Below are 16,226 nucleotides of genomic sequence, written 5' to 3' on the forward strand. Positions count from 1 at the left end.
GATGTGATGCCCCCCCCCTGGGCAGAGGAGTAATCCAGAGATAAAATGTCAGTGAAATAATTAGCTTTTGATTGGTTGAACTGTCCAATTCTATGTAGATCAAAGATAAGTGCTTCCGAAGACAAAAGTGTGAGGCTCTTGGAACAAAGGTGATGATCTTGGGCAATCAGTGGCTTGGATGTCAATAAAAAGGTTTAACAAATGCGTATACTCTGAGCTTCTGTTTCCAAGGGCAGCAATCTCTCAGCTTCAAGTGAACCATATAACTATACAAACAATTGTGGGTTTACTGTATCTGGGCTGACACTGAAAGTTACCTATCTCTGCATACACACAAACAATGGACTTGGTTATTATCTGGGAAACGGACAGAGGGGCTTGCCCACCCTTCTATTTCCAGGGGACTATTTTGACAGTTCACGGAGAGTCGACCATCTCTGGGCTATATATTTATTAATTTATTTACCATACTTGTATACTGCCTTTCTCAGCCTGGAGGCGACTCAAGGCAATTCACAGTCAGCGACAATTTGATGCCACAACAATTAAAAGACAATTAAAACAGTCATAAATACTATTAAAAACATTTAGCATATAGTATAAAAAACAGTACAAGGCCAAAAAATATTATCATAAACATCTTCTTACCAATATAAAATATTGATACATTTTATAAGCAAACTTTATACATGTTTATATAAGAGTTAGACACAATACACAGAATATACAAGTTACACAGAAAGTCAAGAAAAATGGATACAATATATTGAAGGATTAGAAACGATAGTCTTTTTTTGGGCGGGGGGGGGGGGGGTGATGCTGCTGCCGGTTTGCTTCTGATCTCCTGATGCTTCAAACATGTGAAAGTCTAGAAAAGGTTTTAAAAAAGAAAAATAAAACATATATTTATTATAGAGCCCTTGGTGAACTATAAGTCTTCCAAGAGGGTATCATGGCTCAACAACAGAAGGAAGGAAAGGAAAGAAGGAGAATGTATATGAGGAAAAGGGGGGAGGGGCAGGAAAGAAGGAACTGTGAAGAAAATGCAAACCTGGGTAGTGCTGGGTATATACAGTAGTAATAAATAAGCACAAGCAAATAGCTATTACCTACCAGTTTTAGAAACAGGACTACAATGCCTTGCTCTTTTGCACAGCAATAGTTTCCTCCATAAAGCAGACACTTTGAAATATTATTTTTTTGGACTGTAGCTCCCAGAATCTCCCAGCTACCATAACTACTACTGGAGACAGAGGCGGCCCTAAGTAATTTTCAACGGTAAGCAAACAATATTTTGCCCCCCCCCCCCCCCCCCCACTAATCGCTGATATATATTTTCTGTTCGTCATGTTAGTTCTGTGTGACATATTTGGTTCAATTTCATCATTGTGGAGTTCAGAATGCTCTTTGATTGTAGGTGAACTATACATCCATATAACTACAACTCTCATATGTCAAGATCTATTTTCCCCCAAGAGCTCCTCAAGAGCGCCCCTGGACAAAATCAACTATACTGCAAATGCTTACTTTGCGTAATGGGTTGAGCCACCCCTGACTGAAGAGACTGGGAGTTATATAGTCTTTTCAAAAAGGCTTCTTGTCCCTCTTGTTCCTGTTAAAGGAGAGCAGCCAAACCCTTCAAAAATCATCTAAGAATATCTCTTGATTGTTCCAGCCCTAAACCTTGGGGTGTGTCTTTGTTATGTATTCCTTGCACACATGCACACTGCCAAGAACAGCTGACTTTGAATATTTTTTTGGTCCAGCTCAAGCTAATTTCTTGACACTTTGGGTAGAACCTGGCTGTTGATGTCAATTTAGTTTCCCTTGCTAGTAGACTGTTCCAAATAGACATCAAATAAAAAAGAAATAATAAAAAGGTGTGGGAGAAAAGCAGCTGACAATGACTTTTTTAAAAGACTGTCTATTTTTAGAGCTCTTAGGCTTTACTGGTCATTCTCCAAGGAAAAATGGTCCAATGACCTAATAACCAGCCAGTAAATGAAATTGGAAAGACTGAATCTGGGAAGCAAAATCTGTCTAATGACCTTTAAGAGTGGTTACTGAAAATAAGAAGCTTATGCCACTGTCTTAATGTTTTGTTATAATATTAATAGTCCTTTGCAGCCAGCTCACTTTTGCCAGTGACTCCTTTTGGTTAAAGTGAAAGACCACAGATGTAAAACAATGGGTTTATTTAGTATCCTTCCCTATCTGCAAATTAGCAACTGCTATACATGGAAGACGTGAAGGCGGGGAGGAGGGTTATGGACTAGATCAATTAGTGCTTAAATCACAAAGGAATGTAATTATTAAGTTTAGAATAAATTTTATTTCTCAGTCACCCTATCACACAGCCCTGCATATCTCAGGGAAGGGATGGAGAAATCTATCACTTTTGCTTTCTCCCCACTTGTGATTTTGAAAATCCCAAAGAAATATCAGGGAGTTCAGTTTTTGTGGGTTTTTTCGGGCTATATGGCCATGTTCTAGAGGCATTTCTCCTGACGTTTCGCCTGCATCTATGGCAAGCTTCCTCAGAGGTGAGGTCTGCTGGAGCTGGGAAAAAAGGGGGTTTATATATCTGTGGAATGACCAGGGTGAGACAAAAGGCTTTTGTAAGTGGGCTAGGTGTGAATCTTTTCAACTGACCACCTTGATTAGCATACAATGGGCTGACTGTGCCTGGAGCAAACTCTTCTTGAAAGGTGATTAAATGTCCCTGCCTGTTTTTCTCTCTGCTGTTTTAATTTTAGAATTTTTTAATACTGGTAGCCAGATTTTGTTCATTTTCATGGTTTCTTCCTTTCTGTTGAAATTGTCCACATGTTTGTGGATTTCAATGGCTTCTCTGTGTAGTCTGACATGGTGGTTGTGAGAGTGGTCCAGCATTTTTGTGTTCTCAAATAAAATGCTGTGTCCAGGTTGGTTCATCAGGTGCTCTGCTATGGCTGATTTCTCTGGTTGGAGTAGTCTGCAGTGCCTTTCATGTTCCTGGATGCTTGTTTGGGCGCTGCGTTTGGTGGTCCCTATGTAGACTTGTCCACAGCTGCATGGTATACGGTAGACTCCTGCAGAGGTGAGAGGATCCCTCTTGTCCTTTGCTGATCGTAGCATTTGTTGGATTTTCTTGGTGGGTTTGTAGATTGTTTGTATGTTGTGTTTCCTCATCAGCTTCCCTATGCGATCAGTGGTTCCCTTGATGTATGGCAGGAACACTTTTCCTCTGGGTGGACCTTCATCTTTACTCTCGTGGCTTGTTCTTGGTCTTGCAGCTCTTCTGATGTCTGAGGTGGAGTATCCATTGGCCTGGAGAGCCCAGTTGAGGTGGTTCAGTTCATCTTGGAGGAGGTGGGGTTCGCAGATTCTTTTTGCACGGTCTGCCAAGGCTTTAATGGTGCTTCTTTTTTGACTTGGGTGATGGTTGGAGTTTTTATGTAGATATCTATCTGTATGTGTGGGTTTTCTGTAAACGGTGTGACCCAATTGTTGATCTGGTTTGCGGATGACTAGGACATCTAGAAAAGGCAGTCTTCCTTCCTTTTCTTTTTCCATAGTAAACTGGATGTTAGGGTGGATGCTGTTAAGATGTTCCAGGAACCTGTTGAGTTCTTCTTCTCCATGGCTCCAAATGGTGAAAGTGTCATCCACATATCTGAACCATATCGTGGGCTTTTTGGTTGCTGTTTCAAGAGCTTGTTTTTCAAATTTTTCCATGTAGAAGTTAGCTATGACTGGGCTGAGAGGGCTCCCCATAGCTACTCCATCTTTCTGTTCATAGAATTCATTGTCCCACTGAAAATAGCTGGTGGTGAGGCAATGGTGAAACAGCGCCGTGATGTCTTCTGGGAACCTCTGGTTGATGAGTGCCATGGTGTCTGCAACTGGGACCATGGTAAATAGAGACACCACATCAAAGCTGATCAGTTTGTCATTTGTATTTAGCTTGAGATTGCTGATTTTTTCAATGAAGTGGGCTGAGTCCTTGATGTAGTGTATTGTGAGCCCAATGTGGCTTTGTAACTGTGCAGCAAGAAATTTGGCTAAGTCATATGTGGGGGACCCAATGGCACTCACGATTGGTCTGAGTGGGGTGGAGTCCTTATGGATTTTGGGGAGTCCATAAAGCCTGGGTGGAAGGGCTTCCGATTTACATAGCTGCTGTCGTATGTCGAAGTTGATTGAGGAGTTTTTAATTAGAGTGTTGGTTTTTCTGGTTATTTTGGAAGTTGGGTCTTGCTTAAGTTTTCTGTATATAGTAGGGTCCAGGAGTTTTCTGATCTTCTCCTTGTATTGCTCTGTATGCATGATGACTGTGGCATTCCCCTTGTCTGCTGGCAGAATGAGGATATCAGGATCTGAATTTAGGTCTCTAATGGCTTCTCTCTCCTTTCTGGTAATGTTACTGGAGGGGAGTTTTGCCTTTTTCAGGATCCTTGCTGCTTCTGCTCGTACTTCTTCTGCTTCCTCCTCTGGGAGGCGGTAAATTGCTGATTCGACATTGGCAATGATGTTTTCTACTGGGATCCTGGTGGCGGTTACAGCAAAGTTTCCTCCTTTCGCTAGTATGGATACTTGGTCTTCAGAGAGTTGTCTGTCTGTCAGGTTGATGATGGTCCGTGATGTATCCAGTTCTGGTTTCGGCTGTTGCTTTTGTCGTTTGTGGAATTTTTGTTTTTGTCTGTTGGTGTGGACAACCATGTTTTTCTCCATTTTCCTGTAAGTGAGATTGTCTATTTTGTCCCAGTCCTGGGAATTCATCTTCTGGCTGATATTGATATGGAGATGCAGCAGTTCCTTGTCTGTGTTTGCGAGTTCTTTGCGGATGGTGTGGATTCTCTCTCTTAAGAGGTTGCGTTCCACGCGGTCATAGATCCGGTGAGCCTGTGGTGTTTTGAAAGTCCTTTTGGCTGCGAGAAATTGTGGGATGGTATCTGTGTCTCTGCAGCGTAGAAGGAAAGTCAGGGAGCACAGTAGATGTGCTTTCCTGGTCCTTAGTTTCTCCAATTTCCGTGTGTCTTGGAACAGTTTCTCCCCGTAGAGATGTTCAATGTATTGTCGAAGGCTTTCATGGCCGGAATCACTCAGTTCTTGTGGGTTTTTTCGGGCTATATGGCCATGTTCTAGAGGGAGTTCTTAATAAAGAAAAGTGAAGATACTGGTTTGTACTGATGGTTGAGGATTTTGTTTTTCTTAGACATGATATCTGATGATTAGCCCAGAGCTGTCAGCAATCTGCACTTATTTATTTATTTATTTATTTATTTGATGCACTTATTAACCGCCATTCTCAGCCCATAAGGGCGACTCATGGCGGTGTACAGTACATATAAAAGACAATTACAAAAAAGCCAGTTTCAACAACATATAAACTAACAACAATTACAGACTACACTAAGAATCCGCTTCGTCTCATAGTGGAATCATAACCAGTCTCATATTCCTTGTTCCATTCCAGTTCTCTTTACCGTAATGTTAGCACTTAATTAAATGCCCTCTCGAACAGCCATGTCTTAAGGCTTTTTCGAAAGGACATGAGGGAGGGCGCCTGTCTGATGTGTGCAGGGAGAGTGTTCCACAGCCAGGGGGCCACCACCGAGAAGGCCCTCTCCCTCGTCCCCGCCAGCCGTGCCTGTGAGGCAGGCGGGATCGAGAGAAGGGCCTCCCCAGACGATCTCAAGGTCCTTCGTGGGTATTTTGGGCCGGAACCGTTTAGGGCTTTGTAGGCCAAAACCAGCACCTTGAATTGGGTCCGGTAGCAAATCGGCAGCCAGTGGAGCTGGGACAACAAGGGCGTTGTGTGCTCCCTGCCACCCGCTCCAGTTAGTAACATGGCTGCCGCGCGCTGAACCAGCTGAAGCTTCCGGGCCGTCTTCAAGGGCAGCCCCACGTAGAGAGCGTTGCAGTAGTCCAGGCAGGATGTGACAAGAGCGTGTACCACCGTGGCCAAGTCAGACTTCCCGAGATATGGGCGCAGCTGGCGCACGAGCCTAAGCTGTGCAAATGCTCCCCTGGTCACCGCTGAAACCTGGGGGTCCAGGCTCAACGATGAATCCAGGGTCACACCCAAGCTGCGAACCTGCGCCTTCAAGGGGAGTGCGACCCCGTCCAGCACAGGCTGTAACCCTATACCCCGTTCGGCCTTGCGACTGACCAGGAGTACCTCTGTCTTGTCTGGATTTAATTTCAGTTTGTTCGCCCTCATCCAGACCATTACAGCGGCCAGGCACCGGTTCAGGACCTCGACAGCCTCCTTAGTAGCAGGAGGGAAGGAGTGACAGAGTTGGACATCATCTGCGTACAGATGACACCTCACCCCGAAACTCCGGATGATCTCACCCAGCGGCTTCATGTAGATATTAAACAGCATGGGGGACAGTATAGAACCCTGTGGCACCCCACAAGTCAAAGGTTGTGGTGTGGAACAGGAGTCCCCCAATGACACCTTCTGGGTGCGACCCTCCAGAAATGACTGGAGCCACTGCAAAGCAATGCCCCCAAGACCCATTTCCGCAAGGCGCCCCAGAAGGATACCGTGGTCGACGGTATCGAAGGCCGCTGAGAGGTCCAGGAGCACCAACAGGGACACACTCCCCCTGTCTAGCTCCCGGCGCAGATCATCCACTAAGGCGACCAAGACCGTCTCGGTACCATGCCCCGGTCTGAAACCGGACTGTGCCGGATCCAGATAATCCGTGTCTCTCAAGAATACCTGGAGTTGTGAGGCCACCACGCTTTCCATGACTTTGCCCAAAAAGGGGAGATTGGAAACAGGCCGAAAGTTGTCCAATTTAGTGGGGTCCAGTGATGGCTTCTTCAACAGCGGCTTTATAATAGCCTGTTTTAGGCTCGCTGGAATCTTGCCTTCCCGAAGGGAGGCATTCACCACCACTGTTACCCACTCAGCCAATCCCCCTCTGGCCTCCCTCAGAAGCCAGGATGGGCAGGGGTCTAGGATGGACGTGGTGGGCCTCATTCCTCCAGGTATCTTGTCCACATCCTCGGGTTTCACAAACTGAAAAGAATCCATCAAAATAGGACAAGCAGGTGCTCTTGTTACATTCTCGGAGACTGCATCTAACGCGGCGTCCAGCCCAGAACGGATCAAGGCGACTTTGTCTGCGAAGAACCGAGCAAATGCTTCACAGCGCGCGACCGAATTGTCAGGGCTCCCACCTGCAGTGGTGGGAGTTAAAAGACCTCTGACAATCCGAAACAACTCCGCCGGACGGTTCTTTGCAGACGCAATAGTGGCCGCAAAGAAAGTTTTCTTTGCGGCCTTTATTGCCGCGGCATATGCCCTAAGAAAGGACACAAACCGTGCACTTCCTTTTTCTGGCCATGGTACAATCTCTAATTTCACAGAAATCAGTTTGCTTGAAGTCTCAAGTATATATCTATTTGTGACTTTCCCTTTTCTTCTGTATAACAAATTCCAGGAGAACACCATTACTCATACCCAAAGATTCTCTGCTTCCACTCCTTTAGCCAATTCCTCTCTTTCATTAGGATCGAATCCCAAACAGGCTGAATGGCCATCGGTTGGGAATGCTTTGATTGTATATTTCTGCATGGTTGAGGGTAGGATAGCCCTTGTTCTCTCCTCCAGCACTATGGTTCTATGACAATTGATCCCTCCTCCAGATTCTGGATAATGAAAATGTTTGCAAAGCTAATAAGAAATTATTTGGCCTTTACATTTCTGATATCTCCTATTGCTACTTTTTTATCCTTTTTGAATGTTTGATCATTTGTTGTAGGAAGACCACATCCAAAACTTCAGTTTTAGTTGATTTCCACAGCAGTGCAATTGTTGTTCCCCTAGCTGCTTTCATTGTCATTTACCTAGATGTTCTCAGTATGTTTCACATGATCTAAATCATTGATCTTCTCACAGGTAAGCACATCCTTGACATATAATGTAGGGGTGTGCAAAATGGCAGAAATCCATTCTGTTTTTAGAACTGTTTTTGGATATCCCCTCCCCCCTCCAGTTCTGATTTTGGGACAATTCAGGAGATTCAGGAGAGGGGTTTCAGACTCGTAATTCAGAACCCAAAGTTCCATTTTCATTTTGGTAAAATTTGGTCCAAAGAAGGAACTTGCAAAACTCGTCTTTCAAAGGGGGAACTTGCGAGACTCAACTTTCTGTCATTTTTTATGTCTATCAAGATGAAAACTTGCCAGGACACCTTTATGGTTGCAAGCCTGCCAAGTGTCAAATCACTTCCCTAATAGGGATGTGCCGATTGGTAAAAAATACATGCTGTTCTTGGTGTCCGGTTTTCAGCCCCTCCCCCCCCCCCATTCCATTTTTAGGGTACTTCCCAAATTCAGGAGGGGTTTCTCTTTTCATGCTGGAAAAATTCGATCAATTGGCGCCAATGAAGAAAAGTTAGAGGCTCATGTCTCCATCATTTTTGGGACTATTAGAATGAAACTCACCTCATGTATAGGCCACATCTTCTACTGCAAGCCTTCCTAATTTCAGGGCATTTCGCCCATCCAGTAGTTTTCTGATATTTTTAAAGTTTTTACCATAACATTTTTTAAAAAACCCACAAGAGGGGTTCTGGGAATTGAAGTCCCTATCACACGCCACAAGAGGGGAGGAAAATGGATAGACATAGTCAAACAGTCCTCTGATTGGCTGAGAAAGAAAGTGAGAAACACAGATAGAGAGAAACCTCAATTCCCATCATGCCCTGGAAGAGAGCGCAAGACTCCTTCAATGCTTATGCCATGCTTAATACGAGTTCCCATTTGCTTCAAGCGGGAATAGGAGGAGGACCTTCGGGAACGTATGGAGGGAGGAGCAGCTCTCCTGATTAATGATGTTGCCTTGCCCACATGCTGCCACCTCAGGGAGAATGCCGCTCAGCTCCATTGGTCCTCATTATTAGGCCCCATTAGCCAAAAAGATTCAGCTGCCCCACGCCAAGCTAATTTTCATGCATTTGGCAACCCAATCCACCTAAACATTCAAATCCAGTGCACAAAAATTTTGCACACCCCTATTCACTAATTCAAAGATTTGGGGGAAATGTTATTATTTCTTTTTACAAATAACCATTTTTTTCTACCCCCTAGAAGTTTTCCACAGCAACGGAACAGGAGTAGAGCATACTTCCTGCCAAGTGTCCAAAAGATCTACTCGTCCACTGATTTGGGGGGAAATTTTCCAATTTAAGCACCTTGTCCCATCCTTAGATACTTGATTTTTTTCTGGCTATCAGAAGGAAACTTCCCACACTTGTATGCCACATTTACAAATGCAAGCCTGCCAGGTTTCAAAACTTTGACTAATCCACTGATTTTGGGGATTAAAAAATGTTTTTACAAGTAACATTTTTTTAAAAACATAAGAGTAGTTTCTGGATTTGAAGTCTAAATTAGCTCGCACCACAAGAGGGGAGGAGAATTGATAGAACCAGGGTTGTGATTGGCTGGGAAACATGGTGCACCTGCCTGTGTTCAGGAACATTCCGGGGGGGGGGGGGGTGGTGGTGGTCATTTTTTCTTCATGTTTATGGATATCAAGATGAAACTTACTACACTTGTAGGACAATTGACTGAATCAGGCCTGTGATTGTCTGAGGAATGTGATGCAGCAAGTGTGGCTGTGCTCGCCACTCAGCCCCATTGCCCCCACTATGGAGAGATTGCTGCTTGTGCTTGCAAAACAAACAGTCAAAATACTAATTTGAAAAATAACTCAAAATCAACAAATCCTTCCTGAATTTTTATAAGAAAGATTAGGCGGCCCATTTTTTGTTCAGCGTAGGTTCTAAAGGAGTCTTTCCCTGTCCGTTTCTGGTGGCTCAGCTGCCGGTTCTCTGAAATTATCCGAAATCTGAATTGACCAACGGAATTTTGCACATCCTAATAAAATGCCATTGTCCCTTCTTTCCTTATTTTGTATCTTACTTTAGAATAGGTTATACTCATCTATCATCTGTTCAAATCCTGAGACTCATCCAACCAAGGATTCAGTAAGGCTTCTTGTGTTAGAAGTTCAAGTTCATCTTGTTTATATATTGAGCTTTGTGCATTAAAGTATTGACATGTAGGGGCATTCTTTCTGATTCCTCCCTTGTTGTTCATATTGTCCTTGATTCTCTGTTGACATATACATAATTGGAAGCAAAGTGTAATCTTTTGAATACTTGCTGAGATAGGAAGACCAGGTTATCTACAGCTTTATCAAGTGGCTTTAACTACAGCTTGACATGGATACATTGCTAGTATACAGATGGCTACAAGATGGCTACAAACTACAAGAGAGGAGATTCCATCTGAACATGAGGAAGAACTTCCTGACTGTGAGAGCCGTTCAGCAGTGGAACTCTCTGCCCCGGAGTGTGGTGGAGGCTCGTTCTTTGGAAGCTTTTAAACAGAGGCTGGATGGCCATCTGTCAGGGGTGATTTGAATGCAATATTCCTGCTTCTTGGCAGGGGGTTGGACTGGATGGCCCATGAGGTCTCTTCCAATTATTTGATTCTGTAATTCTATGATTCTATGGCACATAACTACCCCGACAGACTCTAAAGTGCAATATCACATCAGCAGTGTCTTTTCTTTCCACTTCTTCCCCCTGCCCCCCGCCCCACAAAGAGCATGATGTATATGTGTGTGTGCATATGCATGTGAATCTGAATCAGCAGTTGAATGTGGATAAAAAGAATTTTCTTTGCCTCATGATGAAACCCTTGTGTCTTTTCCTCTGCCACTGAAATGTTTCTTGCTTAAATGATAGTTATGTTTCCAATAAAATACTGTCAACCCTTTGCTTTTGACATTGCATTAGTAATATATTTTACCATTGCTGGTTACTACAGCCTTGCTGTTTGCATTTAAACTGTCAGAAACAATTGTTTAATAACAGTTTGCGAGGCAAGTAAAATACAGATCATGGCCCTGGGAAAGCAAAAATAATTTCAGTGCATCTGTGATGAAATAATGTTGGCCAAAGTTGGTTTGAAGTGGCCTTTGGTACTTTACTTTAGAATAAATCATACCAAATCAGTGTATTTTCCCATACTATTTCCAGCCCATAAATGGGATTAAGTATGACATAGATTAGTACTGGCATAGAACTCTCTGATAAAATGGTTGCATCTGCAAGATTACTAACAAAAATGTGACAACCTGGCTTGCCATATGTACAGTCTTTCATTAATGGGACTTGATTGGTAGCTTGGAAGGGCTAAAAGTTTCCAACTGTTGTCCTAATTTACACCTATTTGGATGGGTAGGGAAAAATAAAAAAGACCAAATTAATAACCCTGATCCTGAAATAGCCCCTCTTCTCATTTTGCAGTCTAGATATGTTTGTTTACATGAGATGAAGGCAGGAGGGGCAACGTTTGCTTCTGTCAAGAGTCACATTTTCCATTTTCCCTTTCATGTTGATGGGGTCTGTAGTTACTTTTTCATGGTTTCAGAAACAAAAGAGAATAGTTCTGTTTCACCTTTCTCTTTTCCCTTTTTCCTTCTTACTTAGGGATGCTGGGATGGGTGCATGGGCTTGCAATCCTGAGCCCATGGATTTGCAAATTAGATTGAGGACTCCCGGGACATGACTCTAAGTCACATGGATGTTTGCTTTTCATTCAGATTTTCCTCCATAACCCTTGCCCATAGGAGTTATAGCAATTTAGTCAACTTTGATTGTTTCAATGCATCTGGCAAATGTTGACGGAAATGAAACAGCAGAAGCTGAGCAAATCCATGCTTGGATTACGCAGCTAACAAATGTGGGAAAGAACTCATGGGAACATATGGCCATACTGTTGCAATGCCAGGAGAGAACCTGCATTAACTGAAGGTGGCACTTTCCATCATGATGTGTGTAACAAGCACTCATGGAAAAAATAATATGAAACAGTATGTGTGCAATAGCACCACCTGCTGATATTTACCACAATGCCATGTTGCATTTGTTTCCATCCATCACTAGATGCACAATTGCTTTCTTGTTGAATGTAAGTGTGCTTTTGTGTATGTGTGCATGTGCAAAAAGAATGAGGTTACTAAATCAGCAACATAAAGATGTGTGACTTCTGACCAGGAATACCCAGCACAAGTGTGGCCCACTGCTTTCAGTGGTCCAGATGGCATGGGTAATGAATTAGCAGCCACTCCTATGGCATGATGATGATCAAATGTTTCTTACTACCTTGGCTAGTAAAAGCATAGATCCCCACCATATCTGATTGACAAATCATCAGTGAACTTAGGGTTGTTAGGACAAGATTATGCAAGGGATTGAAATTCATAGCCAAAACCTCAATCTGAAGAATGACCTCGTATGATACCCAAAGGGGCAGGTTCTGGAGAGTTTAAGAAAGTGAAGCTTCAAGGTGCAGCCTCTGCTTATATCATTAAGTGTGACACCTAAAACATAAACATTAGCCAAAGTTGCTCTGAATCTCCCAAAAGTTATCGCAATACCTCTCTAGGAATTTATTGGACCTTCAGGGCAATTCTATGTTATGCTGGGACTAGAAGTTAGGAATTTAATACTATCCATGGTTTCAGGAAACCACAGTTCAAGCAGGAACATATCCCTGTGGATTTTAGGCCTTATTTGGAATGTCTGGTTCCTCCCATGTGCCCTGAGGGCCAGAAAAGAAGGTCCACATTCTGAAACTCGAGGCCAGGTACTGACATCTGAAACTATATCAGTAATGCTCCCTTCCAAGATATAGCACACAAGATCTCCAACTATTCTTATCTGCTAACAACAACAACAATAACTTTATTTTTGTGACCCACCTCCATCTCCCCAAAGGGACTTAGGGCAGCTTACACGTGACACAAAGTGCCCAAAACAGTGCAGATAATAAATACACAATACAATAAAAAATAGAAAACCAGTAACATATAAAACAACAATTTTATGCCCAATAACCTATGGTGACAAGTGCTGTAAGACATGGCCAAACTGTAAACAAGACAAGGGAATGGGATAGTGCAAATTGTAGTCAAGAAACAAGAGCATGGGATGAAAGTGCAGTGCTCCCTTTGCTTATATCCCAGCTTAGAAGAATTATGTTTGGAGGCAGCAAATCCTAAAAGGCTGGCTGGGGGATTCTGAAAGTTGTGCAAAAAAGTAATGTTCCAGTCTGTTATGTACATCTTAATTTTATCAATTGCAACAACCTGGGATTATGAATAGGCAAACAAGTATATTTCAAGTTCATGTCCTTTTCCCATTTAGTCACATAGATTTCTTGTCTCCTTTCTGCATTCACTCATTGGATTCTGTATGAATTGTAACATTGAAATATGCATCTAGGTAGAATTTTTAAATCTTTTATTTCATCATGTATGTTTCTGAACTCATTTTCTCTCAACTCATATATTGACTTTTGATATGTTTTCTGAGCTGAAATCTATGTCACATCATTCAAGGAAAACTGGCACAGGTAGTAGTCATTTTTCCAGTCCATTCATGACTCTGTGTAGGTGTAAGCCCAGTCAGTTTGTGCTGGGATTCTATGAGATTGAAGCAACTTTACCATGGGGGCATGTCCAAGCTTAGCCCAGCAATTTGAGGCCTATTTCCAAATTTGTATGACCTTTGTTTGACCTGCAAGGATGCTGTAATATAGATGATAGTATGCTAATCCTATTAGGGAATGCGCTATGAACCAAACTCTTAAGCTTTTCTGGCATCTGTAAAATTCACCCAGCTGTCTTAAGGCAATATCCAACCTTCTGTTTGGACATATATTTCCTCAGTAATTATCCCTGCTTAAGCTTTTTTTGTTACTTCCTCATCTCATTAAGGAGTGTGAAGTTCAACGCACTGGGTGTGTATGTGGGAAGAATACCACACCCTAACTTATAGGTTGGTGATCATGTGAGGGTATGATTTGTAACCCTGGGAACTGGTTCATTATTCTTCAGAAGCAACTACCAAACCTGTTTGGTATGGAGATTTCAAAACCCATTGGGCTAAAGTGACATTTAATGCAGGCAAGTATATAAAACCTTCCCTATCATCTGCCAGGACTGGATTAATATGGACTCTTGTTCAATATATCCTGGCATTCAAATCTTAAAGCAGAGCCTGGTATTAGTAGTTTCATTGTTCTTTGCTTAAGAAACACAAATTATTTTTGTCTTTTTCACGTAATGCACACTGGAACTGATTTTTTAAAAAATCTTTAGGAGCACGATACTTCATTTCAAAGATCTTTGGAATCAACATATCCTCAGAGGTTCTTCTGAATTTAGCAGACATTGAGATGAAATAATGCTGAGGGGTTTTGAAAGTCCACATCTGGTGGCTTATTCCAAGTAAAGATGGCTGGAGGCTTTAATGAACTTATAGAAGAATCTGCAAAACATGTCAAGTTAACTTAATTGAGATTGTTTGGAAACTTAACAGTTGCTTAGGAAACCTCACTTGACTAAAATACACTTGACCTCACAGTTACTTCTACCCATATTGTTAGACAAACAGAGGTGGACACCTTAAGCAGCAGATGCTAGAGGCAGGAATCAGCTGCTAGGATTTAGGAGGACAAAATGCAACTTTCCTGGGCCTGCTAAGTTTAACTACAGCCTCAGATGTCATGAAGAACATGTCCCATCACTAGTGTTGAATCATCCAATCTGCCAATCTGGTCAGTATGTGTAAATGGGATGAGGAGAACTATTGTGTCCTTCACCCAAGGCATCAAAATGCCTTGGCACCGTCCCATTCCTGAGTAAATTTGATGAGATTCAAGATAATCTTGGACAATATTAGGTGCTGAAGAGATGCTCATTTGCACCAACAAGATATGCTAATTTTACAGTTTAATCAGGTATCTGCTTGCACAACTATGAAGAAAGATGAGTCTAAACTGGCTCCTTAATGAGGAACATTCGTATGTTGATAGATAATTGCTTTTAATTTAAAATGATGAAGAAGATTGTTTTTACTTTCAATGTTATCCTCCCTTATGGATAGATTGGCTTAAACATCTGTATGCAAAGGTTGCCACTCACATATCTGAGAAGTCACTTGAATATTCAAAGAACTTTCCTCACCGTTAATGAATCATTTCCTCACAGCACTTTGAATGCTGGTGTAATTTTGTGCACATGATATTGCAATGCTTGTAAAAGATTTCACGATAGACCCCTACCCCACCTAACTATGGGGGCTGACCATTTTGATTGGTTTTCCCAACATATCATTCTTGCCACATACTTGTTGATGTGGTATACAAAAATCTTGAACTTATCAAGAGGAACCTTTGTGAAATGCATGCTAAGCATATGATCTACTTTGCCACTACATGTGCATACTGGCTTACCAAATACTAAAATGCTTGGGTTGTCAGTAACTGTTCTGTGAACCATCAGTGTTAATATGGTAATTATCTTTGTTAGTCCCTGTTGCATTTAATTTTTCCCTGGCCTCAGTATCTTCAGTCCAATTAATCATCTCATCTAAACAAGACCTATTGGATCCATGGGAAGTTGGTAATTCAAGTGGTTCCATAAATTCAACTGATGCATTTAAGTGGGAGCAACTGAACACAGGACTGACCTCATCACACTTGAGCATTTTTCCACGTCAATACACTTTAAATGCTGTGACTGCCTCCTGGAGAATTCTGGGGTTTGTAGCTTGGTGTGTGGGGGGGGGGGGGAGGCTTCTATGGATGAGCAGTTTAAGGGCCCCTTCCAATACGACAAGCCCCATCTACAATCCATATGTCCCCAACTCTATGTATTGACCATTGGAATAATACTTCATTAATCTTATGAAACGGACCATAGTCTAAAAAAGTTCATGCTGGACTAAATGCTTTGGTTTTTATTGAGTCATGGGAATCTTTATTGCTTTAATTCATTTACAACCCTTTATAAACCACCAGGTCCATCAAAAGTGTTGAGTTAATAAAGCAATTGGTAGGAATAAAAAAGTTTTGTTTGTTTTAAGAATGCTGCCCTTGGCTTGTTGACCAAAATAAGTGGATGGTTGCCTTGAAATTGTCATTTCAGTTCAAAACTCCCAATAGCAATTTGGAAGTAATTTAGAGTACAGCTATCAGTATCCATCATGATTGGGAGCTGCTTTGGGATGTGGGAAGCCTCCTGTTTTCTCAGGGAAGCACCCTAACAATCTGCCTGGATGTTTCACTTACAAAGCCCCATCAGAAGTAGCTTTATGCCATGTCATGGTGTCCGTCGGGCTCTGTTGAGGAAGCATCTCAGCACC

At 42.3% G+C, this 16,226-nt stretch overlaps 1 long non-coding RNA gene across 3 annotated transcripts in view; it reads right to left on the bottom strand.

Moving 5' to 3' along the window:
- Positions 1-804: 804 nt before the first annotated feature.
- LOC132766609 (uncharacterized) overlaps positions 805-16,226 on the bottom strand; it is a 55,653-nt gene continuing 40,231 nt past the window's right edge. For 2 of the 3 annotated variants that reach the window (XR_009630514.2, XR_009630513.2), the window contains exon 4: positions 12,787-14,348. This is a non-coding gene — a long non-coding RNA (uncharacterized lncRNA). Of the gene's footprint in view, positions 869-12,786; positions 14,349-16,226 lie in introns of those variants that run through there. The other variant, XR_009630515.2, reaches the window with a different exon arrangement.

Source organism: Anolis sagrei, chromosome 2 (genome assembly GCF_037176765.1).
Source record: "Anolis sagrei isolate rAnoSag1 chromosome 2, rAnoSag1.mat, whole genome shotgun sequence".
Taxonomy (NCBI): domain Eukaryota; kingdom Metazoa; phylum Chordata; class Lepidosauria; order Squamata; family Dactyloidae; genus Anolis; species Anolis sagrei.